Source organism: Octodon degus, unplaced genomic scaffold (genome assembly GCF_000260255.1).
Source record: "Octodon degus isolate 3935 unplaced genomic scaffold, OctDeg1.0 scaffold00080, whole genome shotgun sequence".
Taxonomy (NCBI): Eukaryota; Metazoa; Chordata; class Mammalia; order Rodentia; family Octodontidae; genus Octodon; species Octodon degus.
Genome location: NW_004524656.1, coordinates 178454 through 186962, shown reverse-complemented (window position 1 = coordinate 186962; position 8509 = coordinate 178454). Strand labels below are relative to the sequence as shown.

The 8509-nt window shown below is 33.1% G+C and overlaps 1 pseudogene; it reads left to right on the top strand.

Moving 5' to 3' along the window:
- LOC101586264 overlaps positions 1 to 8386 on the top strand; it is a 36286-nt pseudogene extending 27900 nt beyond the window's left edge.
- The last annotated feature ends 123 nt before the right edge of the window (positions 8387 to 8509 follow it).

Genomic DNA, 8509 nt, shown 5'->3' with positions numbered 1-8509 from the left:
TAAATATAGATATAGATTTATCTAGTGGTCCATATTGAATTCTGACATATGGGTTTTAGTGAGTTGAAATTCAGTAAGTATTTGAGCATGAGTCTTCATGAGGACATATGTTTTTATTTCACTTGGATAAACACATTAAAAGTGGAAAGTCTAGTGATACTTAAGGTGGATATTTACTTATTTATTTATTTAGAAACTGAAAACCTGACTTTCAAAATGTCTGCCTCATTTTAAATTCTATTCAATAGTTCATGAGAATGTCAATTCCTCCATTGATCTTGCAACATTTTTTGGATCTTTTTATCAGTTTTATCTCTCTTAATGTGAATATAGTGGTATTTTACAGTGATTTGGCTTGCATTTCCCTGATAATTAAGATGTTGGATATCTTTCCTAACACATAAATAAATGCACAAATACATACACACACAGTCTGCTTACATACTCTGCTTCTTTTTAAAGATTTTTCTGGGCCAACCAAATAGCTCAGCAGATTAAAGCTTCTGCTTAGAAGCAGGGGCCTGGAGGTCGAACCACTGGCCTGCCTTGCTGGCCCCATCTCCAGGCCATGCTGAGTGGAAGATAGAGACTGAGCATCGTGGCACACACCTGAAATCCCAGCACTTGGGAAGCTTAAACAGGTGGATCACTATGAGCCTGATCTACACAGTGAGACCCTGTAAGTTTGTCCAAAAAACAATTTAAAAAAAAATTTGAAAAGATTTTTCTTTCTTACTGTTGTTAGAAAGATCTTTACATATTCTGATTAACAAATGTTAAATAACTAATTTGGAATGTTTTCATGTTACATGTGGATGATTTTCATTCTTATAGAAAGTGAAAGCTCATGATTTTGATACAGGCCAATTTATTAATAAGTTTTCTGCAATGGATTATACCTTTGGTTTTCTATCTAAAACAGCTTTGTCTAAACCAAGGTTACAGAAATGTCTTAAGACTGTCAGAAATTTCAAAAGCTCATGTTATACATTTATAGTTATCTTGTTTCCATATTGTAAATTATATGTCACAACTACTTTTATATTTTGATCTAATTGTCTTTATATCTGATTGAAAAGACTCTTTTTACTAATTTATCTTTGCAACGTTGTCAAAATTATTTGTCTGAAAGAAATTATTTGTCTGTAAATAACGGAAGAATTTCTGGACTTTCTCTTACATTACATTTCTTACTTTCTTAATTTTGATGTAAATACGACACTGTCCTCTTTCATCAATTTTATAAGAAGTCTTGAGATTGGATATTGGTAGTCTTTTAAATTATTTTTTCTCTTCCATGTTATCATGATTATGTTAGGTATTTTTATATAAAAAATCTTAGAAGAAAGACATTAGAATACACAAATTTTTCTGACTAATTATTGTGTTGTATAAACTATTATATATGTAAAAATCACTTTAGAAAGAGTTAGCTACAAAAGGATTTCAGATTTCCAACATAGAGATGTAGTATACTTAAACCTTAAGTTATATCTCTGAGCAATGATTCACAGCTTTGGCCTCAGAGATTTTATATCTTGTCAGATGTATCTGTAAGTATTTCTTATTTGCTTGATGCTCTGGTAATTTGTTCTCAATTTCAAATTTTGGTTGTTTATTGTCATTATTTAGAAATATCATTTCTTTTTATACATAAAGCCTCTACCCTCACTCATTGTTATTTGAATAAATTATAGTAGCTGTTCTGAGAATTTATTAGATTTCCTACAGACAGCTTTACTTCTTCATTTCAAATGTATCTCCTATGCCACCTATGACTTCTTGACTTATTGCAATACTGGAAACATCTAATAAAATGTTGAGTAGAAGGATGAAGGCAGAGACTTTTGTCACCAGTGCTCTTAGGAGGAAATCATTTGGTTCATAATTACATTTGATATTAGATATTCTATGTCTGGAAGGGAAGACAATCTTGCTGTAATATCTGTCACCCCACTGATAACCAGGCTTGATTTGGCTGGCTGGCTAGGCAAGTGGAGTCCTCTTCCTCCATCAATGCTCCATGTGAATGTCTTCTGAAGCTGTAAGCTCGGTCAAAGAGTATGACCACCCCGATACAGGAGGACCATGCCTGTGCTCTCCTTCTAGAACCTCCAAACAAGCTCTCAACATCTTTTATGTCTGGGCCTGCCAGATAACTCAGCAGACTATAGCACCTGCCTAGGCAGACGGAGGGATCAGGGTTTAATCCCCGGTGTGCCACGCTAGCCCCACTCCTGGGGTGTCCTGAGACAGAGATTGAGACAGGGCATATTGGCGTGCACCTCTAATCCCAGGTTTTGGGAGGCTGAGAAAAGGAGAATTACTACCAGTCAGATCTGTGTAATGAGACCCCGTAGACTCTACTAAATATATACCAAAAAAGAAAAAAAATGTTCTATGTCTGATTGAGGACTTTATTATTATAATTGGTTTGTTGAAAAGTTTTATAAATCACAAAATATTGTTATTGGGTGAAATAATATTTAGGTTTGATTATTTCATTGTTTAAAAATATTTTAATTATATATTGATTATTAGAAATATTAAAAATAATGAATTATTGGAGGAAACTCCACTGTGACATTATTTGTATTAGAGTTTTTATTGCACAGCATAGGGAGATAAATATAATTTACTCTTTGTCAAAATCTGCATTTAAGTTGGCTAGCATCATTTATTAAAATTATCCATATAGAATCTGTATAGCAATTTTGGGAGTGTAGCCATTTTCACAATTTTGGTTCTTCCTATCCAGGAGCATGGAGTATTGTTCCATTTTCTCAAATCCTCTTCAATCTCTTTTCTCAGAGTACTATAGATTTCACTGTATAAATCGTTTTTTATTTATATATTTTTCATTAATTTTATTGAGAAACAAATAGCAATGAGACAGTTTCAAAACTGTTAGGACAGTTTCAATAATTAATACATTGCATTTTGTTGCCTTCATAGTGCTTATTCATAGTAAAAGATGCAGACATGATATCCTGTCCAAATCACTGTATAAATCTTTGACATCCTTTGTGAGATTCATTCCTAAGTATTTCATTTTATTGAATGTTATTGTGAAAAGAGTGGTTTCCCTAATTTCTGTCTCGGTGTGTTCATTGTTTGTGTACAAAATACTACTGATTTTAGGGTCTTGGCTTTTTAAACTACTATGTTCCTGAATTTGCTGATTAAATCTATAAGACTCAGTGGAGTTTTGGGGATCCTCTTTGTAAAGTAGCACGTCATCTGAAAATAATAATAATTTTATTTCTTCTTTTCCAATCTATATTCCTTTTATTTTTCTCTCTTGTCTAATTTCTCTGGCTAATATTTCCAGAACTATTTTGAATAGGCATGAAGACAGTGGACATCCTTGTCTTGTTCCTGATTTTAGAGTGAAGGCTTTCAGTTTTTGACAATTTCATATGATGTTTCTGTTGGTTTCTCAGAGCTAAATGGATTGAATATTTAAATATTAAAACAGAATCACTAAATCTTCTGGAGGAAAATGTAGGTAGAAATCTTCATGACATGGGGTAGGTAGAGATTTCATGAACAAAAAATAAACTGCACAGAAAATACTTCAAAGAATCAACAACTAGGGCTAGGAAGACAGTTCAGCAGACTAAAATGCCTGCTTAGGCAGACTCAAGGACAAGGGTTCGACCCCCAGCATGCCATGCCAGCCTCGACCCCATCGTGCACTGTGATGGTGATTGAGACCGGACGTGACAGAGCATGCTAGTGATCCCAACGCTTGGGATGCTGAAAACAGGAGGATCACTATGAGCCTGATTGATGTATGGAAACCCTGTAAACATTGCACAAAATACATTTTAAAAATTCAAAAGAATCAACAATTGGGATCTCATCTTTTTAAAAGTTTCTGCATTTCAAAGCAAGTCTCCAACACAGTAAAAAGAAAACCCACAAACTAGGAAAAAAACTAAAGCTGACTGTCCATCCCGTAAAGGCTTTCTATCTAAAAAATATAAAGAATTAAAAAAAGATCAGACCCCCCCCCAAAATTGAAAGACCCAATCCAAAAAGGGGCATCTGAGATGAATATATACTTCTCAATGAAAGAAATACAAGTAGCAAATAAATATACGAAAAAATGTTCAGCATCATAGGTCATTCAAGAAATGCAAATTACAGCAACACTGAGATTGCATCTTAACCCAGAAGAAATGGTTAACATGAATAAATCATCCAGTAACAAATGCTACAGAGGCTGTGGAGTAAAAGAACACCTTTTGCGCTGCTTGTGGGACTGCAGGCTTGTAAAATCACTATGGAAATCAGTGTGGAGATTCCTTAAAAAACTAAGCTTGGAGATCCCATTCAAGACAGCTATTCCCCTCCTGGGTATTTTTTCCAAAAAAAAAAAAAAAACCCTGAAAACCACATACCACAGCAATATATGTGCACACATTTTTATAGCAGCAAATTTTCCCATAGCTAAATCATGGAAACAACCCACATGTCCATTAACTGAAGAACAGATAAAGCAGATGTAGTATTTTTACACAATGGAGTATTATTCAGCTAGAAAACAGGGCAAATTTGAGTCTGTTGTCAGTAAATGGATGTAGATAGAGAACATACTCTTAAGTGAAATAAATCAGACCTACATGTGCAAAGATGGTAGTCTCCTCAGTGTGAGAACCTGAAAGAGAAAAATGGAATCTAAAGGGTACAATGGATACTGGGAAAAAGGAATGAACTTATTCGAGAGGAGTTACTGAGTTGAGGAGGACAGGAGAGGGAGCGGGGAAAAGAATTTATCTAGCTATATAAGCAGGATGGTTTGGACAACTGTACTGTGCATTTCCACTAGTCTATGGAAAGAAGCAGTGATGCTTCAATTAGTTTCATCATCTGTTTTCATTGTATGTACTGTTTCTCTTCTTAATTTCTTACACATTTCTCTCTCTTTTTTCTTCCAATTTTACATGTATGTATCTGGTAATATGAATAACTGGCTGGAAGGCAATAGTATGTACTACTACAAGTAAAAACTGTGAAATTTATGTTACACTGTTAAGTGAAATTGTGTATAACTTATAATTTTTTGTGTTTAAATTCTAATTTATACTCTTTAAAAAACTAAAAAAATTAAAAATGATCCATATTTTTCAAGTTACTTTAGATGCTATTTAAATTATACACTTAGTTTATTATACTGTTAGTTCTGGTCTGGCCATTGTATTCAATTATACTGTCTATCTTTTGCTGCAATGCTAGCACATGTTTTTTTTAATTTGAGAAAATATGTGATGTTTTAATGTATAATCTTCCTCATCCTTCCTATAACTTTATACTTCATCTTTAGCTATTTTGCATAGATTCTTTTCTGTGTCAAACTTAGTATTAAATGGGCTTGTTCTCTTGCTACAACAAAAGCTCCTTATACTTCATTTTTCTCAATAATTACAAGAAATATCTGAACAACATAGAAAATATCCACCTGAGGATGCTTAAAAGTAAATAAAGCTATTACCATAGTGTACTCAAAATGAATCATATACCTAACCATGTAACTTAAAACTGTGAAAAGTTTTAGCAGAAGTATATAATTATGGATTGTCAACTGTGAGTATGTAAATAATTTTCCATTAGAACACATGCATAATTTAAAATGATAAATTGGCATGAAAATTAAATACATGTATTCTTTAAAAGACACTATTGAGAATAAGCTAAACAAGTCATAAATTGTAATTAAATATCTTTAGAACATATATCTGATAGAGGTTTTGCACCTAGAAAGGGATTGGATCTAGTATAAATATGTACAATTAATAATAAGAATTCAAACAATGAGAAAATGTGTAAAATAATTTAATCAAATCTTCAAAAGATGGTAAATAATTGACTAATAATAATGTGGAAAATATATAATCACTAGTTTATTAATAATAAGAAAATGCCATTATATGGGGCTGTAGGGGAAAAGGGACCTTTCTCTACTGTTAGTGGAAGTGTAAACTGGTGCAAACATTGTGGAAATTAGTGTAGAGACTCCTAAAAAAAAGCAAGATTAGTGGTCCCATTCAACCCAAGTATTCCCTTTCTGGATCTTTTTCCAGAAGAATTGAAAACTGTGATTTATGTGCAATTCTGTTTATAGCAGCACAATCTGTCATAGCTAAATCTTGTAAATAACCCAACAAGCAATCCACTGAGGGAAGGAAACAAAGATGAGGTATTTCTACACAATGTAGTACTACTCAACTATAAAGAAAGATAAACTAGAGTCATTTAAATGGATGCAACTAGAGAACATGTTAATAAGTGAAATAAACCAGACTTACAAGCGTAAATATCATATTGTCTCCCTAGTGTAATAAACTGAACAAATAAGGTCTAAAAGGTACGATACATATGGTAAAAGAGAAAGAAACTGTTCAAAAGGAAATAACAACTGGGATAAGGAAAAGGAAAAAAACAAGGAAGGGAAAATATATTTTTAAAATACACACACACATATATACAAAAAATCTAAAAATAACTATACTACTAAATTCTATTAGTTCATTGAAAAGAACCGTTAGTACTTATACTGTTTGATCCATTGTACACGCCTACACGTTATGGTTGGAGCAACTACTTTGAAGATAACAAGAAGCAATACAATACCCATTGCTAATTTCCCATCATCCTCTTTTGAAATCTGTATCATTTTAATTGTGTTTTCTCTCTTTAAAATAAAAAATTAAAACAAAGTATTGGCTATGATATAAACCAGCTGTAACCCTCAAACATAATTGATGAAAATGTAGAATTTGTCACGGCAATCATGGTGGCTCTGTGTGTGTGTAATCCCAGCAATTGGCAGGCTGAGGAAGGAGGTTGACCCTAACTTCAAAGAAAGCTTTGTCTACGTAGTGAGTTTCAGATCAGCCTAAGCTGCCTGTTTCTAACCTCTCTCATTAAACCAGAAGGTACACGCATGAAAAAACGATAACTGCCACATAAGGAAAGAGTTTGTCTGGTTTTTGGTTTTTTGTTTGTTTGTTTGTTTACTTTGAGCTACTATATTATGCAGCAATTACAGCTAAAGGTATTTTCTCAAAATAAAGGACACTGTATGATCAAAAGGGCATAACAGAAGAGCTGATGAACTTCAAATACCTAGACAATTAATAACAGAGAAATAAATATATTATAGAATATTCATAGAATATAATTCAACTAAGCAACAAAACTGAATTCATGAAACCACTATTTTGAGTATTTTAAACAAACACACATTAACATATACTATATGATTCCATTTACATGAAGCTGTATAAAATGCTATCAATCCACTCTCATAAAAATGCATATCGATTATTGGTTGTTAACAGAGATCAAAAGAACTGAGACATAGGGCCAGCGAGATAGCTCAGTGGACTAAGTGCCTGCTTAAGCACCACATGAGGCTCCAGCCCCAACCCCAGGGCCCACTGAACTGGGGAGGGTAAAAACAGTAGGAGACTGAGAGGCATAGTGAGATTTGTACCAAATACATTTAAAAAAAAAGAATTATGTAAACCTGAGACTGAAGGAAATATTTGTTGGTTAAGATGAGCATGGTAGAAGTTTCATACACACATCAACACTAGTGAAATTGAGCATTTGACATACATGTATTTTAATTGACTTCTACTGTACTCTATTAATTAATGTATACTGATCTTCAATAAGGCTGAAGTATTTTCTGAAACTAAAACATAAAAGACCTTTTGGAATATGCACGATAGTTTGGATATTTTTATATCTGAATTTTCCTGGTCTATTGAAAGGAGCACTTAATGCTCAAATTTATTTTTGTCCTTTTAATTTGTTATAATTTTTTAAATTAATTTTTTTTTACCAATTTTGCGTGTTTATGTATGGGAACTTAAACCATTAATTGCAAGATAACATTGTGCAACACATTCACTATTGTCCAATTCCTATTATTTCATTTAATAAATTTTGTAATGTTTCTATTTTTTTTACTATTTTGTACTCTTTAAAATAATTAAGAAAAAGATCTGTTGGTACATTTATTGGACTTGCATTAATTTTATAAAATAATTAGAAATGGTTCCAGAGGCACAGCAGTCACCATGCTAGCTGGGCAGCAGCTGATACTCGGGGCCGTGCAGGACACCACTCTGCAGCTGCATCCATCCTCTCTGGAGTTAGCCTTCAGGAGGCCCAGCAGATTCTCAACATCTCCAAGCTGAATGCAAAGGATATCCAAAAGAACTGTGAACACTTATTTAAAGTGAATGATAAGTCCGTGCGTTGCTCCTTCTACTTGCAGTCAAAAGTCGCCCATGCAAAGGAGCGCCTGGATGAGGAACTTAAAATCCAGGCCCAGTTGGACAGAGAAAAAAGTCAGATGCCTAAAACATGACTGTTCATCTTCCACTATATCCCATCCCACTGCCTCTTAATTTATAGCTCGGTAATAAATGTCCTTCCTAAATAAATAAATAAATAAATAAATAAATAAATAAATAAATAAAATAAAATAATT